This window comes from Ammospiza nelsoni, chromosome 1 (genome assembly GCF_027579445.1).
Source record: "Ammospiza nelsoni isolate bAmmNel1 chromosome 1, bAmmNel1.pri, whole genome shotgun sequence".
NCBI lineage: Eukaryota > Metazoa > Chordata > Aves > Passeriformes > Passerellidae > Ammospiza > Ammospiza nelsoni.
The window spans coordinates 65088795-65114637 of record NC_080633.1 but is presented as its reverse complement, the minus strand read 5'-3'; the positions used below and the strand labels follow the sequence as shown (position 1 = coordinate 65114637).

General features: G+C 42.4%; 1 protein-coding gene across 10 annotated transcripts in view; it reads left to right on the top strand.

The window, feature by feature from the left end:
* The first annotated feature begins 6574 nt into the window (after positions 1–6574).
* ATXN1 (ataxin 1) overlaps positions 6575–25843 on the top strand; it is a 215453-nt gene continuing 196184 nt past the window's right edge. For 5 of the 10 annotated variants that reach the window (XM_059471863.1, XM_059471840.1, XM_059471850.1 and 2 more), the window contains exons 1-2: positions 6958–7213; positions 13682–13802. The gene's annotated coding sequence lies outside the window, so the exon portion shown is untranslated. Of the gene's footprint in view, positions 6708–6957; positions 7214–8231; positions 8318–13610; positions 13803–16968; positions 17045–17072; positions 17105–25843 lie in introns of those variants that run through there. The other 5 variants (XM_059471813.1, XM_059471856.1, XM_059471872.1 and 2 more) reach the window with 5 other exon arrangements.

Here is a 25843-nt window from a genome sequence, read left to right as displayed (position 1 = left end):
TGAGTAGGAAAGCTGGTCGTGAGATGGTCCTGCCTCCAAGGTGTCCACTCCATTCTCTTGGCTATATTTGACCCCATGACAAAACAGTCAATGAATGAGCAAACCTGTCCATGTGATAGAACCTACACTTCAGAAGAGTTTGAATGTTATGATCTTTGAAGAGGCCCTGAGGCAAAACCCCACCCACATTAGAAGAAGACTGGAGATGAGCTTTCAGCAGGCAGGTGTTTCTAGTCTACCTGGTTGCCCAGGTAAGTTCCTTTTGATAAAACTTCTTTCACACTGTTGTGCTTTGCTTGTAATTGCTATGCCTCAGGGCTTCTAGAGCTTTGAATGGGTATCTTTCATTACCTTAAATATAAATAAATTGATAATATCATATGAGGATGATATGAGAGCAGACAAAGGATGGGTCAAGCAGAGTAAGACAGGCACAAATGGGAGTTCTTCTGAGGAAAAACTGGGTAGGAGGAAAGAGAGACACATGATATGACATCTCAGTCAATCTGAGAACCTTTTTTGTCATTAGTAGAAAGGCCTCTGCTGAAGAGTAAAGAGAGAACATGAGGATCAGGCAGATCTCTGAGGGAAAGATGCTGCCTTTGTGCGGTAAGAATTCAAAGTGATGCTAGTTATAAAAGGGTTGGCACAAGCTGAAATAGCTCTGCTTTAATGTCATATCCCACCTCAGACCTCCAGTCACTTTTCCCAGGACACTGGTTTTTTTTAAACTCTGGAGTTTTAGGGTTCTGGGGGCATGTACTTGTCACCTTGCAGAAGAAACATGAAAAATACCCCGTCAGCTTGTAATTGGATAAATTGAAGGCAAATGTTTACCATGCTCACTTAGGTTGGTCAAAGCCTTGCAAGGTGGAGGAATTCCTACCCTCCAGGCAATACACTGTCATGACTGTTGTTCATCTCTGCCTGGTGATTTTCCAATTATGAGTCAAATATGAGGGGATATAGCAATTATTTCATACCAAAATTATCCCATTTCAATTTTGGTTTGATGTTTAGCAACTATTCAAATCTTCATTCCTGTGCACCAGGTGACTGCAGTTTTTTGCTATATGGTACCTTTTGAAAATAAAGAAATACAGCTCTTTCCTATGTAGATGATGCCTGTATTTGAGAACCATTACTGTCTTTCCGGTTAATGCTGTCTTAGTTACTAGTTTTCTTTTTGAAGAAGATATAGATACAAAATAACTTTGGTCTTGAACATTACACAGCTTGCACTTCTCGCTGTCTTGAAACCAAGGCATGAGCCCAAACTTACCTATATTGGATGAGTTTGGTATACCAGACTTCTGAATTTGCATGACAGCTTTGGGGGCAAGGCCTGTGTGTATCGTATTTTGTGAAGAGGCAGAGACAGTAAGAGTTGAAAATAGCTGTCATTATAAGTTGTGCATTTTCTCAACAAAACATAAAGATTTTTAGCATGTGAACCAAAAGAGGAGGCTTGGCAGCAGCATTGAGCACAGCGGCTCTGGAAGTCTGGTAGGTCGATTATCCATGAGGTAGGAAGGATTTGTTCAATAGACCAGAACAGCTCAGTTGGGGCATTAAAAGATTTAGGAGTCAAAAATCCTTTTTTTCAATTTCTGTGTCTGTTCAAATAGGTAACCAGTCCATTCTAGCCCATTCCCTTCCTCTCATAAAAACTCATGGCACTTACCAAAACCTATATAGCATTGATCAGAGAGACTAACAGGTTTTGGAAATCACAATGCCTTATATGTGGGTAAGACATTTTAAGAAAGGTCCAGAGATATTTCCCAACTCTAGGTGTTTACAGAGTAGATGCTAATCTAATCTGTCTAGACCATAACGCCCTTAAGAGACAGAAAAAGTCCTGGGAAGTGAACTCCCAGATAAGTCTCTCTACCAGGTATGATTTAAAGGGATGGGACAACATGTGTCTCTTATAAGGCATGTGGTCTCTGGCTGCTCCCTGCTAGCATCTGAGAGCCCTCTCCCAGACAGTGGCTGGCAAATTCTCCTGAATGTTGGTTGAATGTTAATCCTTGTTAACAGTACTGCCTTGACATCCCTGGAAACAAAGCATTTCTGAAGAGTTGTGCTTCCCCTCTGTGTTCTGCTGGTGTACTTTGACCCCAAGATTAAATGATCACTTCCAGGAATAAGAGAGTTTAGTTGCCATTTGTGCTTGGCCCTTCTGCTCACACCAGCCATCTGGGTAGCTGCAGTGTCAGGGGAGATACATAGAGGCCAGGACACAGATTGAGACCTCAGATGGCTGAAGAGCACTGGCCATAAAGCGCAGTATTTATTACTTGATAAGTGCCTAGACCAGTGAAGAACCCCTAGAGAAGGGCTGAGCACTTTTATTTTCCACTGCTTGCCACAGCTTATAGGGCTAACTGTGGCTATGGTCCATCCTGATGTGGTCACTGGTAGGTTAACAGGTCTTCCCTTCAGAGCAGGGACCTGTAACTGACTGACCTCTTATTCAAAAGACTAAATCGGACTCGATTTTGAGACTTTAGAAGAGTCCTAACTTTTCTTAATTCCCACATGAATTGCTTTGCCCAGTTTTAAATAAGCAACAACAAAAATACAGTATCTCATTTCAGATCTCCATCTAAGGATCTATTGTTTCTTTAAAGCCATTGAAGCTATTGTTATTTAAAGACAACTTGATTGCTTCTTTTAAAAAAATCAAGATAATGATAAGGTAAACATTTTTTAACCTAAATATCCCATTACCTAAACTGTAAGGCATGACAAATAATGATTTCTTCATCACCCTACAATCCTTACCTAGCCACAGTGTAATAAAACAAAAAAAGTTAATGGCAGCCTTTCCTTTGAATTCACTTGCAAAGGACCACCATTTTAGACTATAAGATTTTTCTCTTTTGAGTCACAGTGTAGTACTACATACTTGCTTAGTTTTCATGACTGCTTTACTCTCCTTTCACTAAATGTTAATTTGCATAAGATACTTGTGGCTTTAAAGAGACAGCACTGGCTCTCTGTGTCTACCAATCTAATTTCCTTGCATCTGAAGGTAATCACAGAGTTCTGGAGAACATCATCAACAGGGATGTTTTGACAGGGAATACATTCATTTCTAAGTGAATACACAAAAATTAGAGACATTAGTCATATTTTGTTATGTTCACACAAGTGACACTTAAAGATATAGTCCAAACACATTATTGTTCAGATTGTGTACATTTTTAAATTTCCTGAGGAAAGCGTACCTTAATTAGCCAGCTGTAATCCAAATTATAGTTTCTCATTTATTAAAACTGTAAAAATACCTTAAATCAGCTGTATATGTCTGAAATAATAACAAAAATAACAGCATTAGCAAAAATTATCTAATGTGAGAGAGCTGTAAATAGATAGGAGGTGAATTGGACAGTCAGTGGATTCTGAGTTGGAATAAAAACATCTTACTTAAGCCAAAAACATGGCAACCAATATTTTCTGTTATAAAAATATTTGATATTAATTTAGTTTTATGAAAGCTGTCAAAAGCTGAAATTAATAGCAGAAGCTCTCTGTTTATTTACAAGCCAATACTATACCTGAAGAGTAAAGCGAGGCACCTTACGAGCAGTGACAGCAAACCTTTGATTGTATTCAAAAATCCTTTATTCTGGTGGATAAGAATGACCTGTATGTTCATGTTCTCTCAGAGTAACCTCTGCCTTGATAATGCTTGCCATTTGAGCAAATGGTATGACAGGTCTGTGAGGTGGATTACTACTGTCCACTAGAGGCTGTAATGAGACCAACAATGTCATTTTATGACAGATTGAAGATCTGAACTGTAACGATCAATAATTGTGAGATTACTTTTCACACTCAATACAATGTCAATCACTGCATTTCCCTGAATCTTAGTGTTTAAAAAAAATCCAACTTATTATGCCTTCTATTCTTCCATTTTTTATAAGTACTATTAATTGTATCAAACATGCTGTGTAGATGGCACATTACAACTAGGGAATTGAAAAACAGTTTCTTCTAGACAGTATGCATCTTGCATGCCAAATTGTTTAGTATCTTTCGGTCAGATTATATTCTTCTGGGAGTCCTATCAGTTTCAGCACATCACCAACAGTAAATGAAAAGGCTTGGGTCTATGTGGGTTCTTGTGTCCCACTCACTTGCCTTCATCAGCACCTTGATGTTTTGTGGAATCCTTTGTGCAGGGAATATATTGAGGCCGAGCATAGGGCAGGGGGGCTGCTGAGGCACAAGGACATCTTGTGACATGGTTGCATATCCTGTGTGTTAGGCCATGTTCATAGAGGCATAGTCCCCTCATCCCTCGTCTGTTAGTGCAATCAACCTGTATCAAGTCAGAACAGAGGTGAGAGTGGCTTATGAACCTGATGTGGCTGGTAGCAGTTGTGGCACTTCCCAGAGCCATGGGTTAAGTGCCTGCTGGCTAAGGAAAGCACTATTGCTTTAACTTACAGTGCACTTACATTGTGGGGGTCTCTTTTCTACTTTGAAGCAGAAACATAGACAAAGATGTAAAAGCCTAGAGTATACAGTGTGGCAAAAAATGAGGGTCCTGAGGCAAACACTATAGCCACAGAGCGGAGGAACACACAAGCCTCTTACATGAGCCTGCTGCAGAAGGGAAAGTTGCCCAAAGCTTGCTTCAGCATGAATGTGGCTTCTCTTTCTCTGTGTGTGCCACACCTCTTGGCAAGGTGAATGTTTGAGAAGGAAAGATTCCTTTCTCCTGAGGTAACACTCTGTACTACTGGAATAAAAAAGGTGGCAGACAGAATGCCTTGTACTCTGAATTGAACCTTGATGATGGGTTTTCAGTTTCTCCAGGGCTTTCACTTGATTTTCAGTAATCTCCAGTCTTTGTCTCTTTCCCTTGGTTCCTTTTATTAAATCAATGAACCTTACATTAGCTGGGTGAATACAATTTTGCTGTCTGCTTTGCTGCTTTAGATTCACTCTCTTGTAGGTACTGAGTGGCATATTTGTCAAGATATCTTGGCCTGTTGCTGCTTCTGTCTCAGATCACTGCTAGAACAGAAAATTGTGTTGATTTTCATAGTGAACCCGAACTAAAGATACAGGAGATGCTGTGGTAAAAGATCCTTATGTTTCCTAAAGCTAGCCTGTATTACAGTATCAACTCCTAAATCCAGAATGCCGCGGCTTACAATGTTATTAGTACGTTCTTTAGCAATTACAGTAAGCCAGTACAGTCCTTTATAGAAGGGACTCCTTTGCTGATCTGCATAATGGCAAGCTGAGTCCTAGGGTATTTTGCATCTAGACTCTTAATGCTAGATTTAATTTGCAGCTAAAACCTAATGCTAATATAAAAGGGACACATAGGAGGTATACTTGCTAGGAATCTGGTACCTTGGAGCTTATTGTCACGGCAAATTGGTACAAGCTGCAATAAACAGCTTGATCTGGATGGTCATGTTACATGGAGTGCACATCTCAGGCCTTTCTGAGGCCTGGGACCCCACAGCGTCCTGCTCCTTGGAGCTGGCATGTAACAGCCTTTGGTATTTATGCAACATTCTCTTGCAACGTCCTTGGTGTGGGGAGGGGCCTCTGTACTCTAACTTCTCTTCCTGATGCCAAAGCAGAGAGTGAATGGCTTCTTATGGGCTGCTGTTGGTTTGCATGCAAGCATAGCATCCCACCCTTTGCCTGCATTCATCCTATTAATTGCCTTCATAATTTGTTTTATTTCTTTAAGTTGTACCTAGCTTAGTAAGTTGATTTTTGGGGGTGTGGGGGGTTGTTTAAAATTTTTTTGATATGAAGATCAGACTGAGACAGTCCAGAAGGAAGATATTTTCTCTGTTTTGCATCTCTGCCTGTTGCTTGCCCATCACTGCAGTTTGCAGACACCTGCGCTGAGGGAAGTAAGAGAGTAACACACTGATGTTGGAGTGCCAGTGGAATGTAAGTTGCCATAGTTGGTGGGGGTGGGGGGGGGATGTGGGGAAGTTCAGGAGTGGCTCCCGGTGGTCTGCAGACAGCTGGGAGAGATGCAAAGGGATCTTTGATGAAACCAGTGCTGAGGAATCTAGAGGGAGTTAGTACCCAAACATGCGTGGTTCAGCCCTGCCTGTCTTGTAGTTCAGTGATGGTATGAGTCAGAGTCTCTTTGGTCTGAATGAAGTGGAAGGTACTTTCTACAAAGCAACTCAAGCATATGCCAAGGATCCGGATAAATAAAACTAATTCAGAAAAAGGGAGTGGGATGCAGGCTCTTGCTCTAAATCACATCACAGTTCGCCACAACAGAATGCAATATGGCATCTTAAATAAAATCACCCTCTTCTGACTCTCGCAGAGGCTGCTTCAGAGCATTCCCTGGTTTCCAGCAGTTTTATTTCCTCCCTTAGAGAGACAGACCAGCCTTGACTGAGCAACCGATTTTCATGCATCCTTTAAAGCAGCATTCCCTGCCTTTTCTGAAGGACAGCACACGTCGCTAGCTGTCTGTTTCTTCCCCCTTAAACAATATAGGTTCGGGGTTGGGTTGTTTTTTTTTTTCTTTTTCCCCTCCCCATCTCATTTCTTTCCGCCTGCAAAGTGATTTGAGAGCCCCGCGACGCAGCCTGCTACAGGAGCGGGGACTTCTCTGGAACACTGGCGTGCGCAGGGATTAAGCCCACCGTAGAGAGCCAGCCTGGCCTTCGAAGTGTTACAAGGGGAGGGAGGAGGTAAGTGTCGAGGCGAGCCCCCAGCCCCCCTGCTCGCCCCCGGGCAGCGTGCGGCGGCCCGCAAAGGGTTAAAGGCCGCCTTGGCCCGGCGGTGCCGTGCGTATGCAATAATCTGTGTGGCTCTCTTGGCCGACTGCCAGAGTGTTGCCTTGCCTCCTCCTCCCTTCTCTCCCCCCCCTTCCCTCCCCCCCCCCCCCCGCCCCCCCCGCCTTTTGCATGAAGTAGGATCCTTGAGCTGTTGCAGAGGCAGCCAACTGCTCCATATTTGGCTTCTATTACCCATTTACATGCTGGAGAGCGGAGAGGGAGCGAGCGCTGTACCGCAGACATCATTTCTACTACAGTGGTGGAGACATCCCGGACCTGTGTCACTGCAGGGGGAAGGAAAAAAGCCAAACAAACAAAAAACAGACCCAAGCCCCGTGATCAGCTAGGAAGACATTTGTGTGCGAGTCTCTCTCTGACCCCCCCACCCCCGCCAACCCCACCTCCACTGACACTTTACAGTAAGTGGCTTTTTTTTCCTCCTCTGCTTTCTGCCTCCCCCCCACCCGCCCGCGGCTTCTTCCCTTGTTTAGACTGCAAACCGCCGGCGATTTCCAGCTGGAAAAACACGGGGCTGAGGGGGCAGGGGAGCGCGCTGCCCACCCCGCCGCGGGGCTGCAGCCCGCCTCGCTGCGGCCGCCCCCGGCCCGCCACGGCCCGGCCCGGCCCGCAGGCGCTGCCGCCGCGGGCCTGGCCCTGAGGGGAGAGGGAGGGAGAGGGGGGCGGCCGTGAAATGGCCGAGGACGCCGCGCAGAAAACGGAGTGGGGATGCGGGACACGGGAGGAAGCGGGGGCCCGGGGCGGCCCCGCGGCGAGAGCCGCTCGTACAGCCCTGCCCCCCCGCCCGGCTCCGCTCCGCTCCTTCCTCCTTCTTCACCCCCCCCCCCCGCTTCTCTCCCTCCCGCTTCCCCCCGGCCCGGGCGGGGTGTGGGTGGCCGCGGGGACGGTGGACATTTTGCGAGTCGCGGCTGCCCCCGGTGCGGCAGCGGCGGCGGCCTCGGGGTGTGTGAGACTGCGCGTGTGATCGTGTGTGCGGGGGGGCGGCGTGCGGTGCCGGTGTGTGTATGTGTGTGTGCAGCGTGTGTATATGTGTGTGCGTGCGGGGTGTGTGTGCGGTGTGTGTGTGCGAGCGTGGGGGCTCTGGTGTGTCTGTGTGCGTGTGTGCGTGTGTGTGTGTGCGGTGCCGGTGCGTGTGTGTGTGCGGGGGGTGCGGTGCCGGCTGTGTGTGTGTATGTGTGCGGGCGGGGGATGCGGTGCCGGTGCGGTGCCCTGTGTGTGTGTGCGTGCGCGGCCGGCACGGCACGGCGCGGTGCGGGGGGGCCGTGCGGGGCTCGTACGCCGGGCGGACCCGGCGGGGCTCAGCGCGGGGCCGGTCGCCGGCAGGGCCGGTCGCCGCCACCGCACGGCGTATGTAGTACGGGGCTGGGCGGCTGCCGGAGGGTGAATGAAGCGAGGAGGAGGAGGCGGCGGCGGCGGCGGGGGAGGCGGCGCTGGCGCTGGGATGTGCCCGGCAGCAGCCCCGCTTCGCTTCACTCAGGGCCCAGGCCGGCTGCAGACGCCACCCGGTACTGCCGGGAGGGACGGGGCGGGAGGGATGGGGGAAGGGGGGCAGCGGGGCGCCGCCGCCCCGCTGCTCGCCCGCGGCTGTGGGGTCCGGCCGGCGGCTTCCCGAGGGGAAGCGGGGCAGGGGTTCCCCGCCGCCGCCCCGGGGCTCCGCTCGCCTCCAGTGGCGACCGCTGCCCTCCTGCCGCTCACCGATCCCCCGCTGCCTCTGGGTTTGCTTGGGTCGGGTGGGGGTGGTTGGGTTGCGGGGCTTTGGGGTTGGTTGGTTGTCGTTTGGGTTTTGGTTATTCGTTAGGGTTTTTTTTTTGTTCGCGTATTTTTTTTTTGTTTTGTTTTTTTTTTTTTTTTTTTTTTTTTTAACCCTAAGGCATCGTAATTTACCGGCAAAAAAACAAATAAATGACCCCGTGTACGGTTGTGGGTGCTGAATCCGTCAGTGTGATTCCTGAGAATATATTAAAGTCTAAATTAAAGCGTGCTGGAAAAGCGTTAGCTCCTACTGTAATAGTAATAGCGATAATAATAAAATGACAGAATTGGGAGCCATTTACATGTTATTGAAGAGGAGGAATTACTGAAGAGTAATAATAGAAAAGAAAACAAGTCGGAAGCCCGTTATATAATGCACTGTGTAGACAACGAGAACGACAGGCTATTTTTATTTTGTTTACCGTATGCTGTGTAATAGGGACTCCTCTGAGCAGCATCTCTCCCCTATAAGCCCGAACTCCAGATAGAATTGGGGAAAAATTTTAGGCATTTCTTCTACAACCAGACGAAGAAATCTAGGTTTGTAAAACCTTCCTCTTTACAAATGATTTCTGTGTACAAAACGGGAAGGGTGTGCAGGTAAATGACCTTTGCTGAATACCTTTTTCCTTTCATATGGTAAAGAAATTCATATTTTGTAAAGCAGCTTACACTTTAACCTTTAACGCTCATGGTTATGCATTTTATGCAGTAATGGTTACTTCACGCGTCAGATACGGTCGGGCATAGTGAGTTACTCTGCTGACACACTGATAAGTCAAGGACTTTTAATTTCAGTTTCGAATGAAACCGTCCCCTGAAGGAAAACCCCGGCTTCATGTTAATCTATTTCTGTTCGAGTGATAGAGACAGTGCAGTTTTATCATATGGAGCAAGGGTTATGAATGGGGGAGAGGGAAATTGAGAATGGCCAGGGAAAATATTGCGCCGTAGTTATTTTTGTGATGCTGCGGGATAACAGTAGTAATTGTACGTTACTGCGCCTAATTTGTTCGTAAAACCGGCCCGGCATTTTGCGGGTAGCAGCTGTTTTGAAAGGGTGGCTGTAATCTCCTCACTTTTTACATAAGGCAGAGGTCGATAGGTTTTCCTCCGTGCTCGGCTGTCTGTCTGTCTCTCTCATCATGTAGCGACATGTCAGCGGTGCAGGCTTTCAGCGCGCTTACTCCAGCCCTGATCAGTCATGTAATTAGATCAGGCTGCCATGGTAACAGACGGGATTCTCCGTATTCACCGGCCAGCCAGGTGCGTGTGTGGCTGCCGGGCGACCCAGCGGGCTACCGCCAGCCCTGCGTGTGCCGCCTTGGTGGCGTGCGGCCGGCGCGGCCACCGCCTCGGGCTTTCCGAAAATTGAAAGATGCCGGCGGTGGGTTCCTAATGGCCGAACTTCTAGGGAAGGGTGTTCTTTGCCCACTGGAGTGTCAGGCAGATGGGACCATACGTGGCACGCTTAGCAGGTCAGCCAAATCGTCAGTTCCACTTGCGTGTGTTACTAGCAACTTAATGAAGGTGTGGTACTTCGTAAAAACGCTTTTGGCTTATACAAGCTCGCATGAAAGTTTTTTCAGAGTTTTCCTTTTTTTTTTTTTCTTCCTTCTCTTCTCCCCGCCCCCCCCCCCCCCCCCCCCCCCCCCATCCCCGTCTGTCTGGTTTAACTGTTTGGTGGCTACAGCAGTGTTTGCTAACAGTTCCCATTCCAACATTCTCATCATAGGCCACAGGGTTGTTATTCTCCACTCCTGTACTGTACTTTACACCCTGTGGCTGCTGAGATGAAAATTGGTGATACTTGATGTCAGTATTGTCACTCTGGGTTTGTTGAAGACTCCTCATAGTTCTTAGCAAGGTCTAGGCCCTTCTGTGTGTTAGGTGAAAGCTGACTGCAGTTTCTCATGATAAAAATAATTCTTGCCTCAGCAAAGACTTTGTTTCTAGTATGGGTGTATATTTTGCATTTGTGCTCATCAAAATATTATAGCCATAGAGCAGGAGACTTTCTGACACAGTTTATATCAGCGTCAAAGAATATGTAATATAATTAGCTTTGAACTGCATGTTGCTCCTAAAAACGTTTCACCAAGCAGTGTATATTTGTCTTCATTCTCATTGTTTGAACATGACTCTTTTAAGCCATTTTTCCATAAATGTAGGTATAATTTTTTAAAAGCACTAAATTTGGCACTGTGTTCTAATGTCATAAATCTGGAGTAACTCCAGGGGATGGGATTGTGAGCCACTTACATGGGTGTATATCTCAAATAACTCCATTTATTGGATTTAATCCAGGCATGTAGTAGAGTAACCAAGCTCAGAAAGTGATCTGCTGCATATCACTGTTATTTTCTCTATATTGCTTTTCATGGCAAAAAGCACTGTGGGCTTAAATAGGATTTTTGCCTGATTAAGGAGCAGCATTAAGTGTCTATAGAAGTGGGTAACACCCCTACTCCTGTCACTAATCTTGGGTGCACTGACACTAATATTGAACTTGGCCCAGAGGATTTTGTGTCTCAGTGATGAGAAATCATCAGCACCCACAGCTCCTGAGTGTTTGTAGTACCAGGCTGGAACATAAAGCAATCCAGAAATATCTCAGTAAAACAGATATTTTAATCACTCTGATGGTAAAGCACTGGAGCTGGAGGAGGAGGCAATGAGAAATGCCTGTTGGTGGTTCAGCTGTTGTGGCGACAGGCAGTGGCAGTCTTGGGTTTGGTGTGGTGAGTTTGCAGGTCTCAGCCTGCCTGCTGAGCAGGAGTGTTTCTTCTTGGAGGGGTGAGGGGACAGGGTATTTGCAGGCAATTTCCTGCACTGAAGTGCAACTTCTCAGTGCCTCAACTAACTTGCCCTTTTGGTTAGGAAGGAATATCCTCGGCTCAGTGTGGCCGCCTCTGTTCTGAGGAGTTGTCTTGAAACAGAAGAGCTTGTTAGGAGGACTGGTTGGAGAGAATGGAATAGTCATGAGCAAGATAACTCCTGTAGTGTGAGCCTTTGTGTGCTGCATGCTGCTTATACATATTTTATTGTAAGACAAAAAGACAAATTACCTGTGTGACTAAGAGTGTTAGAAAGTAATTATTTTCAAAAAGGCAATATATACATAGTTGAAAAAACTTTTCTGAAAAATAAACAGTGCAACTTTGCTTTTCTAGTTTGATTGGATCTATTTAGAAAGGTTGAAAAAACTAGTTTTGTTTTAAAAGACATTTGCAAGAGACATGGAATTTCACTTAACAATTTTTTTATGTAATAGATCCAGTGGCCTAGTTTCCCATTAATTAAGAAAATAGACACTTGGATGCAGTCACCTGAAAAACAACTAAAGATTTAAACATTAGAATTTTAAAGTAATTGTCTTGGTAACATGTCTAGTAAAACAAAATCAAGGCCTAATTTTTCCCCTTGCTGAGGTTTAGCAGCGCATCTTAGCAGATGACAGTCAGGATTGTCATTGTTCGTATGCACACTGCTTTTGTTGTGGTGTACTAATTGAGGGGGAAATGCAATGAAAAAAGTGTGGCAGGCTGTAAAGGAAGTGCTTGTCAGGGTTGCATAGATGGTCTTGAAGCACTGGCTGGCTGCAAACCTACTCCAGCGTGTGAGCCAGCTGCCGGTGGTGATGCTTGAGAGAAGTCAGGCTGTGTGACAGCCTCAGCTATAACCACACAGGTTGTGAGTGATTTGCTTGTTCTGGAGAACTGTGCAGGTATGATGTGTACAATTTAGAGAGTGCAGATAACAGATTTAGTTGTAGGTCTCTTCTGAGACTGCTGTAACCAACTCTGCGTTAACAGATAACGATATAATTAGAACAAGAAAGAGAAGTATGGCAGGCTTGGCACAGGTAAATATTTCATTGCAAAGGACTGAGTTGCTATATTCCAGTGACTTCAATAGCCTAAGCTTTGCAAAGTGAAAATCCCGTCCTCATCCTTTCATTTTACTTTTAAGCAAGACTCCAAATGTGATAAATAAATAAACAGGTATTCGGTCAAAGGCACTGTATTTTGAAGTCTTATTCAGTGGTTCACATTCTTTATATGAGAAAATTGAAGATTTTTACATGGTTTTGGCTGAGGTGATGCATGACTAACATTTTAAAATGTAAGAAACTTTGCAGATTCCTGATTTTTGCAAAAAGACAAAAACTAGATCCATGATCTTTTTGATCTCAGTGTATGTGTTGGGAATGTAATGCTTCATGGCTTTTTTTTTCTTTCGAAGCTGTAGTCTGAAGTGGTTGTACAACACATGCAAATCTGTATGTGTGCATTGGTCCCAGTCTGCAAAGTTACTTTAGTAGATGTCCCAGTGAGGGTTTTGCTGAATGAGGATTGATTAAAGAACCTATCTAGAGTTAAGTATGCGTGTAAATCCTTTCCTAAATAGGAACAAGTAAGTATGCTCATAAACTGAAACAACAGAAATGATTCTCAGTGAGGGAGAAATGGTCCCACTAAATCCTTTTATTGTACCAAGGGTGATAAAAATATTTGGTGAGATTCCAAATGAAAACCCCAAATGTATTTTAGTAGGTGATGTCAGCAGAAGTTCAGTGCTGGTTCTTCATGATTTTGCTGAGCAAAATCACAGAAAAAAATGAAAAAACTACATTGTTAATTTTTTTTTTGTTTATATTTTTTGGGAATTTACAGTAATAGGCATCAACTGTAGCAAGCCACCTTTAATGACAAAATAGTGTACAAGGTAAAGTCACATTTCAATGGGTGATTATTTTTCACCTAGTAGTAGTAATTGCAGCACTACGTTTTCAGGATGCTACTGCTTCTCAAATAAAATATATTCTATTGGCAGTGAAGACAGTCATCTCCACTTGCTTATGATTCTTCACCTCATTAAGATCACATTTAGGAAAAGAGCACTCTGAATAAATGGGCTCTGCTCTCTACTGGATGAGCTCTGTCTGCAGAATTAAATCTATGGTTTATTTGTGCTTGAGTAATAGTAAAAGCAGCCTCTCTCAGTCTTCATTGGGATATCTTAGTGTGTTGTAAATGACTGTAAATGTTGACTCTTAACTGTGTTTTTGTTTCTCTTTATTTTGGTTTCCATCTCCTCAACTCCTGGATCAACAGTCACATTGCAGGCCAAGCCAGATGGGCAAGCAATACAAGCTGTGAATTTATTCTTGACCCCGTAGGACAGTGACCACCATCAGTTTTTTTCTTCACCCTACAGTTATGCACTGCCAATAAGGTGAGAATGCAATGCTTTTTTTTTTTTTTTTTTCCTTTAGCAAGTGTACACTGTCTGCTCTGGGCTTTAGGTAAAGTGCACATCTTCCTGGTGTCTGTGTGATTACCTACCTGTGATAGGTTTGTACTTCCCTTGCCTGGCAGCAGAGGTCCTTGAGAAACTCTGCTCAGAAAAATTCCTTTAACTCTGGTGACTCAGTTCTGTGACTTACAGAACAGGTGGGTTCCAGATGGGTGGTTTTATGCTCACCTGAGGTCAGAGTGTATTCAGTTACTGGAAGATGTTAGTATGAATGGAAAAGTTGGCAGACTTTGATTCTTGTTATAAAATGCCATGTGTAAAATTGAGTAAATCCTTCCTTCGCTTTTATGATCATTTTCAGGATTCCTGTTGCTTGTCGCCTGCTTGGCTTTTCCACTGTCTTGAGTTTCTTCTGTGCATTAAACTTTGTCCAGCATTAGAATAGTTCCCAGGATAATTAGTCACTACTGATGTATCTGTGTGTCTTTTGCTCTATTTTGAGGAATGCTTTCAGTTCTTCTGATTTTCCTCCCTGAAATGCTGTTGCCAGACAAGATTTAAAAGTGCACATGTATCAGTCTGCTGCTGTCCCTTTCCTCTCTCTCTCTTTCCCATATGGTTGTGGAAAATAACTTGAAAAGACCAAGTCCCAAGACTCAACAATCATACTGCCAATAAAAAGAACATAAATTTTTATTTTATTTCTTTAATCTGATTGTCATTAAGCCAGCCTGGTTTTTTGGACCTATTCTATGATTTTTAAGTGCTTGGGATTGGCAATGCTGCTAATGCTTTAAGAAAAAAAAAGATAAAGGGTCATAATAAAATTGCCTGTGTCTTTAAATAAAAGAAAATGAAATATAGTTATTGGTTGCAGAAAACCAAAGTTTTTTTAAATTTACAATCTGAAAACATAATTACAATAGCACTCTTATTTATGTAGGGCTGATCAGAAAGTCTCTGTTGCAGAATAACTTCTTAATGTATACAGCATGTCATAGAAAAGTACACAGTGCATAATTTACATTTTACTGTGGCTGTGGGGAAGGGTGCTGTGTTTTAGAGGGAAGTTGCCTAGGCAAGTAGTTACATGCAAGGACAGGCCTGTTACAATTTCTAAAGGAGCTTGAATGGTGGGAGTGAGTGGTAACCACTGTAACTTCAGAGCAATAAGAGTTTCTGCAGAGTAAAAAACTACACAAAGTGCCCATGCACAGGCACACTTTGTCTTTCTGTTTTGGAAGAGAACTGAATTGGTAGCAGCTGTTGACTTGGGACATCAGATAGAAAAAGTTTTTTGTTACGATGTTATCAGTTACACAAAACATTTAATTTTTTATTTTTTAAGATTAACTTGGGTTGTAGAAAAATGTGTTTAAGAAGTGATTACTGCTGGAAAAATGTATATATCTCAAGTAGAAGAAGTAGTTGTTTATAGGGCATTAGTCAAGTCCTATGAATAATCAGATTGTGTTACCCACGATGTATTGCTAAGTCACCTTGGATATTTTAGCATCTGGTATTTTCTGCAATTGCATGAGAGACAATATATTAAATGTTAAACAAATATTTTAGATTAAAAATGTAACCTAGCTAAGTCTGATAGGAGTATGGTACTAAAATGCTTGTTTTCCTATACCAGCTCAGCTTGAAGTTTAGTATTGTATCTGTGAACCTTCGATGAGGTTAGATTTGTTTTAACTTCCTATTGTTGGACATTTTAGTTACTGAGTTGGAGGTACCTCTGTTGACCTCATTAGTTCTCATTTTTTCTATGGAACAATCAAAATCAGGCCCACTGTATAACTAAATAAGTGAAATAAAAGTTATTGGGATAGGCACTGCGTGCTTACAACTTTTCTCTGTTACTGGAGGAAACAGGCAGGAGCTCACAGTAGTAACATGTAAGAGAAACATGACGTGGCACTATGCAGGGTGCAGCCATAGATAGAGCATTTCATACTCACACTCATCATCTTTCTGGCTTTTGCATTTGTTTTGGAGTGAAGGTGGCAACTGCCCTGCTCCATTTTAGACAGACCTGGGTTATGACCCTGGAGTCTGACTGAGGGAGAACATGGGACATGTTTGAAGGCATCCAAAATGCATCTCAGAAGCCATACTTGAGGCCTGATGTCCCTGCATGTGCATTCATGGCTTCACTCGTGTGAGGATTTGTGTGGCGTCAGTGGGTAACATCTTTGTTGTGTGTCAGCTGTCCAGGTGTGCTTACCTTCTAATTCAACAACATTTTCTGCAGAGCCAGCTAAGCATCTTGCCTGGATAAGGACATGGGTATTAGTAAAAGTAAAGCAAAAATAAATAAAAAGATACAGCTTTCTTTCTTTTTTATTTTTAGTTAATTTTAGCCTGCTCTCCAAAACATAGAGTTATTGTTATTTGTTCAGAGCATGCACTGCCTCCTTCCACGTAGGCAAATGACTCAATGCTTTCTTTTATACAGTTGTCTTGAGAGGATTTTGCATGAGGTACTGGACATTTTAACAATTAAAGAGTTCTTTTTAATCTCTTTTGTTGTCGAGTCACTTGATATTTATTAATCATAGTACTGGGATGAATTTACAGCTTCAGCCCATTTGTAAGAAATTTTTTTTGGCTGAATTTTCAGTAAGTATGCCTGTATGCTACCTAATACAGCTAATTTTTACATAAGACATAATTTCTGTTTTATGCAGACTTCTGACTACCTCTCTCTGTAAACAGGCAACAGTCTGCCCTTTTAAGATACTTAATATTGAACATTAAAAGAACGAATGTGTCTCTGTATTACTGTGTGCAATGGTAGCTTTTTGGTTTTCATATCAGGGTCCTTTTATCACAGCTGGTTTTATTTCTTCCCTTATGCTCTTTGTGAGGGCCTACAATATCTGTAGGGCTAAAAGAAGGTGGGCAATGGAGATTTCTAATGTTTTAAGTGAACAGCGCAAGTGAAATGGAGTTGTGAACTAGCTATAACTGGATAGTAATTAGGAATATTTTTTTTTAATTGTTTATATGCGAGCAACTAAAAAGTAAATTAAATGAAGTGATGTGAATGCTGATGGATGTCTTAAAAATGAGGCTTTGTGGTCCCCTCACCTCAGCCATAACCTTTCATGGTTTTCCCCTGTTGTTCCTACTGCAGATACTGAAGGCCTGCTGTCTGACTGATAGAAAGTTTCGTAACATGGTCTGAAGTGTAAATGGCATGGAGTGCAGTGGTATGCCTGCATAAAAACACAAGGCTGACATTCATAATGTGATATAAGGCACTATCTGAGGTTTGATTTGCCTTCCAACTTGGTGTTTTTAAAAGGTGTATTTGCAAATGGAATGAGATTTGCTGTTCCACGCTCTGCAACTTGTTAGCATTCCTTTAAAAGTGTGGGCTTTTGCATGTTAGTGTGAGTAGATGGAGAACCTCCATGTGCTGGGGGTGAGGAGTGCTGAAGTGTCTGGATGTGCTGTGCAGTTGTGTGCAAGCCTGAGCATCTCTGTGTGCCCTCCTGCTGCCTCTCCCTTGGCTCTGTGTGTTGGGCAGGGGGGTGCTGCTGGGGTTTGCCTTGCCTTGAAACCAGGGCTGTGCTTTTGAAAGAAAGTTAGCCCTTGTTACTAGGGGTATAATTTTGGTATGAAATTAGCCCAGGTGGCAGCATCTGGATTTAAATGTGTTGGCTGAGGGGTTTCTCATGTTGAGACACTGTGATAGAGGCAAACCCTGAATTTGATAATTGCCTCTTTATTTTCTCAACAGTTACTTTTTTTGGAAGTAGCTGTAAACCTGACTTCAGGATTTACTGAGTCACTCCTTGTTCTATGAAAAGTACAGATGCCAAAGTGTTCCTCACTTGTATTGGAGTGTGGCTGTGACCGTCACCACATTTTGCCTTGTACCCATATGTGAACGCCTTTGTAGTTTTGTACAGCTAACATTTCTGTCAGGCCAGCTACTTGAAAGAAAGTCAGGCTTTAATGGAGAAGGATAATTACAAAAGCAGGCTTAATCCTCCTTTACTGTGTTTTGTGCTACTGAATATTTTCTCATTGATGTAGCTCCTTTTCAGTGGCACGTGTAGCAGCTGACTAGAAAGTGATATTTTCAAACGTATATAATAATAAATGCATTTCTCCTCTTCCATAGCCCCTGAACACATTTTCTGCTTGGCACTGTGCTGTATTCATAGCTTTCCCAAGGTAGTCTGACAGCAAGTAGATCCAGAATGGTTTGAAAATTCAATATATTCAAGGGAAAAAATCCTAGTAGGTTATTGCGGTTGAAGAAGTTGTAGCTTTATTCTCCATGTACCACTAGCAGTTAAAAACCCATCACACTAATCATATGTACTGAATTTTTATTTACAGATTAGGAGGCTCTACTTTGACATATGACTAGCAGGGAAGCCCCTCCCTTTAACAGTTGTATGTCATCTGCTTCAGAGAACTAATTACTTGGCAATTCCCATTTGATAATTCCCTCTTTATTTTCTGATGAGTTACTTAACAGTGATGAGCTTGTTGAGCAGAATGCCGTGTTTAATCTGTGCTTCAGAAACTACTGTGTAGGCCTGGGGATATCATTGTTTCTGAAATGCTGTTTAGCCTTGCCATAGGAGCATTGAAACCACACTAAGATATGTGAACAGTTCACAGTTAATGATCAGTTGAACGTGAGTGATGTACAGCAACTGCCAAAAAATAAAGGAGGGTCATTGCTGTTGCACTGAAGCAGGAAGTTTAAATATTGAATTTCTCAAAAGAACCCCAAGCACCAATCCTAATGTAATTTAGATGCTCAGAAGCAGAAGCTTATGTCAGAGATATACCTTCAATGTATCATTGATCTTCTTCACTGAAACAATCAATTTAATGGAATTTTTTTTAAAAAACCACTGTTTATTGTAATACCCATCTGACAGCTTAGCCGACTCCTGGTGGTTTTTGTGCTCTTTTAACATGAGATACTTTAGTAAGTTTTTACTGTGTTTTCTCTGCTGTTACCTGTCTTATTCATTCTTCTCCACTTCTTTTCACATTCTTTTACTCCAGTGGCCACAGCAACCCTTGTTCCTGGCTGGAGAATGCATTAGAAGTCTCACTGCTAGTTACAGCATCACAGTGTTTCTAGAGGGTTCCTAAGTTTAGCAGTGCTTAGCTACAGCACCAGGCAAGGGGATTTATGGGGTGAAATGACATCAGCCTGCTCATGACAGTCATGGTAAGGTCAAAGTGAGTCTCCCTCTTGCAGATCAGGAGTCAGATGGGTCCTGTTCAGTCCCAGTGTCTCTGAAATTCAACCGTGCTATTGAATTTGAATCCATTTTTTTTACTGGTTTCAGTGGAGAAAGGTTTGTGGATCATCTACAGTCACTTTGACTAGATGGTGGTATTATTCTACTGATACTGATACCTGAGGATTTCCATTGCCATAAGCTGAGAATTGGGCTATTTTTCCTTTATTAAATAAAAATACAGTATTTTTTGTATTAGCTCACATGACATTGCATCATCAGGCTTGCTGATTTATTAGATACTCACAATGATATCTCTTGCCCACTACTGGAAGCTGTGTAACAGGATTGTTTTATCAATGAGAAGTAACTCATTTGTACATAGTTACATGTGTTTTTGTGAAATTAATCAGAGGAACAGTAGTTTTATGAAACATATAATTCAGAACAGATTAATCTACTTTAATTGTGTTCATGAAATACACCAGCTATAAAATCTTTTGAAAGGAATATTAATCAAGTTGATCAAAGTATGGAAGTATGGAATTCAAATATGAACACAATTACAGCAAATATACAGACAGAAAGTAGCTTTGGAGGTTATTTTTAAAAAAATTACTACAAAAATAAGTCCCATTTTCCTTTTTGGATTTTTTTAAAGAATATATCATGTTTTAGAAGCAAAGATACAAGAAGAAAAAACAAATACAATTTGAGATTTTATAAAATGCAGTGAATAGACATTTTAAATAGCATAATAACACAAGGAGTCAAAACCTCACAGAAGGTCATTGAACCATTTTTCAATTTTTTAAAACCTGTTTTTCATTCTATTTAATATTTTAATAACTCAAGGTGTCTCAGGTAGTGCTATATAGGCATTGCTGAAAACAGAAATCCTCTCTAACAATCAGAAAAGAAATATGACTTTATTAGGACGCCTCACCTGTGATATGAAAGGTTTGCTTACACTGACAGGACTTGCCCCTTGACAAATCCTTCTACAAACCATTACAGCTTTTGTGGATGGACCTTCATCCTGAGCTGTGGTATCATATTTATTTTCCAGAGGCAGCCAAAGAGTTATTAGATGTTGATTTAGACAGATTTTCGTCTGCCTGCTTCAGAGGTGTCTAAGATTGAACTTCAAAGTGTTTGGCCCCAGACACATGGATACATGCCAATACTATTTCTATCAATAGTTATGCCAGTGAAACATTAACATATGAATATTGTGACCATGATCTTCAGTTAACCCAAGATTTTAATTGCATGCTAATGCATTGAAATTTGGCCTCAGGTTGAAAACAAAGAAAACTCAACTCACTAACATATGGTAGAGGTTTCCCTGTTGACCACTTCTGTTCTCTCCCTGGCACCAAATAAAATGGTAGGTTCTCTCTACTCTATTACCAGGAGAGCCTGATAGGTCCTAGATACTGTGTTTCTTTCCTTTGGATTCTCTTTTTTATTTTTCTCACCACCCGCCCTGTTAACATCACTCTTCTGTAAGTAACACCTGCTGATGGACTAGCTGAGGATGACCTGCTTGGTCTGGTCATACGATTTGTGTTTGCATGTCCTTGTTTGCAGAACTGAGAAGCTGCTGCACCTCTCTCTTTAGGACTGGTCTGCTTCCCCTTTGAATCAGGTTGAGTTTCACATTTCCTTCTTGCCACTCTTGCTAAGCTTTCTTGGATCTCTGCTGTGATCTGGCCTGATATTTTTGTTGTTAGTGACAGTCTTGGAAATCACATGTGACTTCCTTTGTGAACTTGACAGTTGATTAATCAAACTGGGGGGAGGTAAGTGATACATGTTACATACGAGTATGTGTAACACGTGTCCTGTTTTACATGGAAAGAGGATGATGGTGGAGCTTACAGTACAATAGTCTATAGTTTAAAATTATACTATATGGTGTTTGGATAGCTCACAAATGCACTGGAAAAGTTCATAAAACAGATGTGATAGTGCAATCCTGGAAGAGCTGGAGAAGTAAAAGTCTGCATTTTGCTCCATATTTGCACAAGATGACAAAGTAACTCATTCTTGTTGTGTGGTCTTCAGGTGTGATAGTGATAGAACCAGCATGGATGCCTCCATGGATGTCACCACTGGTTTATTTCGATTGCACCTCAGTAGCAGGCTCAGAGGGAATACGATGTGTAGTGACTGAGCAAATTAAAGTAATTCCTCAGTGAAAGTATGACATTTGTTACATGAGGTTACTATCCAGATGTTATCTGTTAGTGTACAGTGAGAAAGAGCCCTAAGGAAAATTGAGGTGGGCAGAAGGTAAGCATCTGAAATACATTAAACATCAGCAGTCGAGTACAACCCTGTTACCTAAGGAGTCAAACTTGGTGAATGTCATGTTGGCTGTATGGAATGGGAGAAATGCAAACTAAGACACACTTCTGCTATGTGTGCAGCTCTGCTATGAGGTGTGTTCATCTGAGCTGTCAGCTGGCTGGCTGCAGTGTTTGCTGCTGTTTATACAGCTCAGCTAGGGTGTCTTTATGAAACCAGCAGTGCTGTGCAACCTAGGCTGCAGCAACCGGTGGTTTTATGCTGCTCTTATTTAACATGAAGGGTGCGTGTTGTGCAACGCACCGAGGTGCTCAGCCAAAGGCTGTGGTGAAATAAGGGGTCAGGTTCCCACCTCTGTTACTTACTTGGGTGGTTTCAATGGAGCCATGTGGGTGTAAATGTGGTGTGATAGAGTCTGGGGCCTTTGGCGTGTGTCTGAGCCTCTGGGCTCAGAGCTGACGCAGACAGGTCAGCACTGCTGATCGCACACTGTTTGTTTGGTGGGAGTAGAGCAGTCACTTGGCTTTTCCTTCAAGTGGAGAAGGACTGAAAATTGTTGCTCAGACAAATGTCATCAGTCTTCTTTTCTTCCTGTGCTTCAGGTGGATGTGTTGGTGAATAAGACTAATCTTTTTTTACACAGCCCAAACAGTGTTTTGCCTTTTAATCCTTCTGTCCTGTTTTAACCATTTCCAGACTTCTTTCTCATGTTGCTGGCCAATTAGTTTTTCTCTTCACTGTCTTCTCTACCAAGATTGTCCTGTGCTCAGCAGTTCTTACTGCTGCATATCTGACCTACTTGTACACTCTCCCTCACTGGCTTTGTTACCGGCACAATACTTAGATTTTGTGTAGACCATTTCTTCCCTTTTAATTCTGTGTGTGTTTCTATGTGTCTAAAATGCCCTTCTCCTTAGGGTGTTTCGATACCTCAATAGTTTTCTGCAGAAATGCAAATTTGAACGTTGTTTCATCTACCTCTCTTCCTTCCTAGTTTAGTCATAGCTGGATTCTGAGCTTTGCAAACCCAGTGATCTGCCTGGACAAGCCTTTCACTCCATGCAGCCGTCCGCTCCTCCTCATGGGAAAAGACCATTATTTCTTCTCTGAAGCTTCTCTGTGGGTGCCTGTTTCTCTGGCTGAACATTGGATTTTCAGTTTATGTGCCCCTGCTAGTCTTCCCTGGTTTCCAGCTGCAGTGTCTCTTCAGCAGACATCTTGCTTTTTAGGCTTGTCAGCTGATCTCTAACAAATCAGTAGCATATATTTGCTTGTAAAATGTTACATGCTGGCACTGTTAAAAAACACAAACAATGAAAACCACAAAACCAAAACTCATTCAGTTATTTTCTCTGTACCTGAGCATGAGCCTGGGTCATTTGCTTATAAAATAATGGAGAACTATTACTTTATTATCATATCATGTGATCTTCTAATCAAAGGATTCTTTTACTGTATTAATAGCAATAATTCAAATTGTTAATGTAAATTTTAAAAAATGTAGTACCATTTTCATGTGTCATACTGATGGCTCAAAAGTAGCAGCTTGAGCACTTTTCTTTGGGATTCTTTATCATCACTTCTTCTCATACCGCGATAAAGTTCTCTAGTAATAGATTGTGAAATATAAGTTAAATCAAAAAAGAATTTTTGAAAAGCACTTCATTCAGAAAAAGAAAATAAAAGTGTCATAGTATGCATTTTGAGTGAGGTTCTTCAGAGAGGGAAAAATTCCTGGACTGCTATGGAGAAGTACCAGAATGAAGCACCTACTGAATGAGTGAAGTTCACTTAAGGTGTGAAGTGGAAATATGTAAGAGGGGTTTTTAAAAATTTTTCTTTTTTTTTTTTGTGTATCAGCATGCTTTTGCAATGAACTTACTATTGGAATGATACTGTGGTTATAGTAGATTTAAAAAAACCCAAACAATATAATAATTATTTTGATTGATAATGCTGGAGTTGGTATGCTTTCTCAAAAAGGGGGCTTTTGACTAAACAGGAAACCATCAAAAATAACTTCTATCTGGAAATTGATAACCCTTCTTGTTATAAATTATCAACAAAAAGATACAGACTAAGGGATATTAGAGGAAAATACCCATTTTACAAATTGATTTACTCAGTGAATTTAACAATAGCGTGAGTATAGTTTCACTTTTCCTGTATGTAGGCAGTTTCTCGAGGTGAGAAAAACATCTGAAAAAACCCTCAACCTCATGGTTATAAGATCATAAAAACTGGTGCAGGGAGCTTGGAGGTATGAGTTACTACTTTTAAAGTCCTCTTTTAAAAACAACGCTAGACTCCATATTGATGGAGTGCTTTTAAAGGCAGTGCCCTTTTAATCAGCAAACAGGTCCTCTGTGCATCAAATAATTAAAAATAGAGCAAAGTTTCTGAACAAGGCGTCTGGCAGAAGCGTCTGTACTTCCATCTGTGCATGATTAGCAGAATGTTTCATGATATTTAAATAGCACAAGCTTTGCTCTCTTTTTTATTATTTGTTGTACTGAAGACCTGTTTGCTTGTTAAGTGGTCTTTTTTGAATAGTTACTGGCAAGGAATCAGGAAAGTGTATGAAGACATCTTGTACACACTGCAAATGCCAAATTGTCCCTTTTTTCAGAGACGCTGCCCTTACTATTTTTTTTTAATTTTTTTTTTTTATTGGAGTTTTACCACATCCCTCACTTGATGTTTAAATTTTCTTACGGACCAGTTGATTTCAGAGGGAGCTGAGCAGGTATTTCTGCCCAGGGACTGCAGCCTGGCGGCTCACGGGTGTTGCCCTCCCTGGGAGGCGCGTTGCCGTGTGAGTACGCACCAGGGTGCACTGGCAGAGTACGTGTGGCGGCTCAGCTCTGCAGCTCCTGCCTCTAATCTGCTGTGCACGCTGCTCTGGAGCCTTACCCTTTCATGGGGACGTAATCAGCCAGGCAACAGCTTTCCAAGTGCTTCTGAGGCCTTAAGCTGGGACTCCTCTTTGCTGGCAGTCATTCAGCATCGGATTGTGTGCTCTTCGTCTCTGGCTAGCAACGCGGCGCTTTGCAGTTGTAGCCACTGATTTCCCTCTATACTAGTAAAGATTTTGTGTGTGTGTTTTACAAAGGCCTGTACAAGAAGGTATGGAATGAAAAGAAGCTGCTGTCTGGATGCTGAGTGCATTGCTGTAGCTGGCTGAGGGCAGTTTGGGTGCCAGCAGGTTGGTAGGGAGCTGAGACGCTCGGATAGGCTCAGGGGTCCTTTATGGAGAGCCAGTATTCAGTCTAAGGACAATCTGTGGTCTTGGATGGGCATGGAAAATAAGAGCTTTTGTGGTGTGTGTAAGGGGTGTTTACTCTGTAGCTGGGCTTTTTGTTGCTGGGTTTTTCTTCTTGTGTTTGAGGAAAGCTGTGGTGTGTGATGTGTGAGTACTGACCTGGGTCGTCTCTTAACTTCAGCTAAAAACTTCAAAAGAAATTGTGGTTACTACTGAGAGCAAAGCTGCTAACCTGTCAACATAAATGTATAAACTCTGTGTGTTTGCACCTTAGAAAAAAAACACTGAAACACCTCGGCTGTGAAGAAAGTGTGTGCTATAAGCCTCCACACAGAGTTCACCCCACTTCACCTGGTTAGCACTGTGTTACTGGTGTCCATCATGCTGTTTCTGACCCAGGTTCTGCAGAGCAGAGTGCTCTGCAGTCTCACAGCAAGTTCTCCTCAGCAGGTTTATATCTTACACGGTGAAGTTGTTGAGTTTCAGCGGGGACAGTGATAGGATCACTTTGCAAATACCTGTCCATTGCCATCATTCAGCTGCTGGTCCAGGGAAGGCTTTAAGATGAATGAGTATATACAGGGAAGTACTGAAAGGGCAAGAGAACAAACAAACATGCTTCACTGTAAAAACTGAGGGTAACATGTATGCCCATTCCTTCAGCTAAACTTCTCAACTAATGCATGAAGCAGTTGCACTCACATTTTACCCACACTGCTCTTAAAAATCAGTTCCCTCAATAATTGATTTCTTCAGAAATAAGAATTACTTCTAGAGCTGATTCTTGATTAGTGCAGTTTGGTGGGTCTAATATTAGCTTCTTTCCAGGAGCAGGAAGGAGAGAAAAGACTTGGGTTCATTTTAAAAAGATTCATGAAGTTGTGTTGGTAGGTTGGTTAAACTAAGCCAAGTTTTGTGTTTTACTCCTAGTATTTGTTCTCAAAATATACCATAATGCTTTTTTGGAACAGCTTCAGTGTATCTTGTGAATTTGAATTAATTAATATTAGTATGAGTTTCATACTGTCCAACAGAACTTGGGGTTTTTTGTGTCTTCTGTCATGCCCAAGATGCTCCAAGCACTTTAAAATAATGAGTTCAGTTATAATAGTGCTGAGGCTCTGTAGACAAACAGCCATTCTTCCGAGTGCAAGAAATCAAATTAAAGGATTGCTTTTTTGATAGGAGTGGGAAGAATACTGCTTGTGATGCTAAGT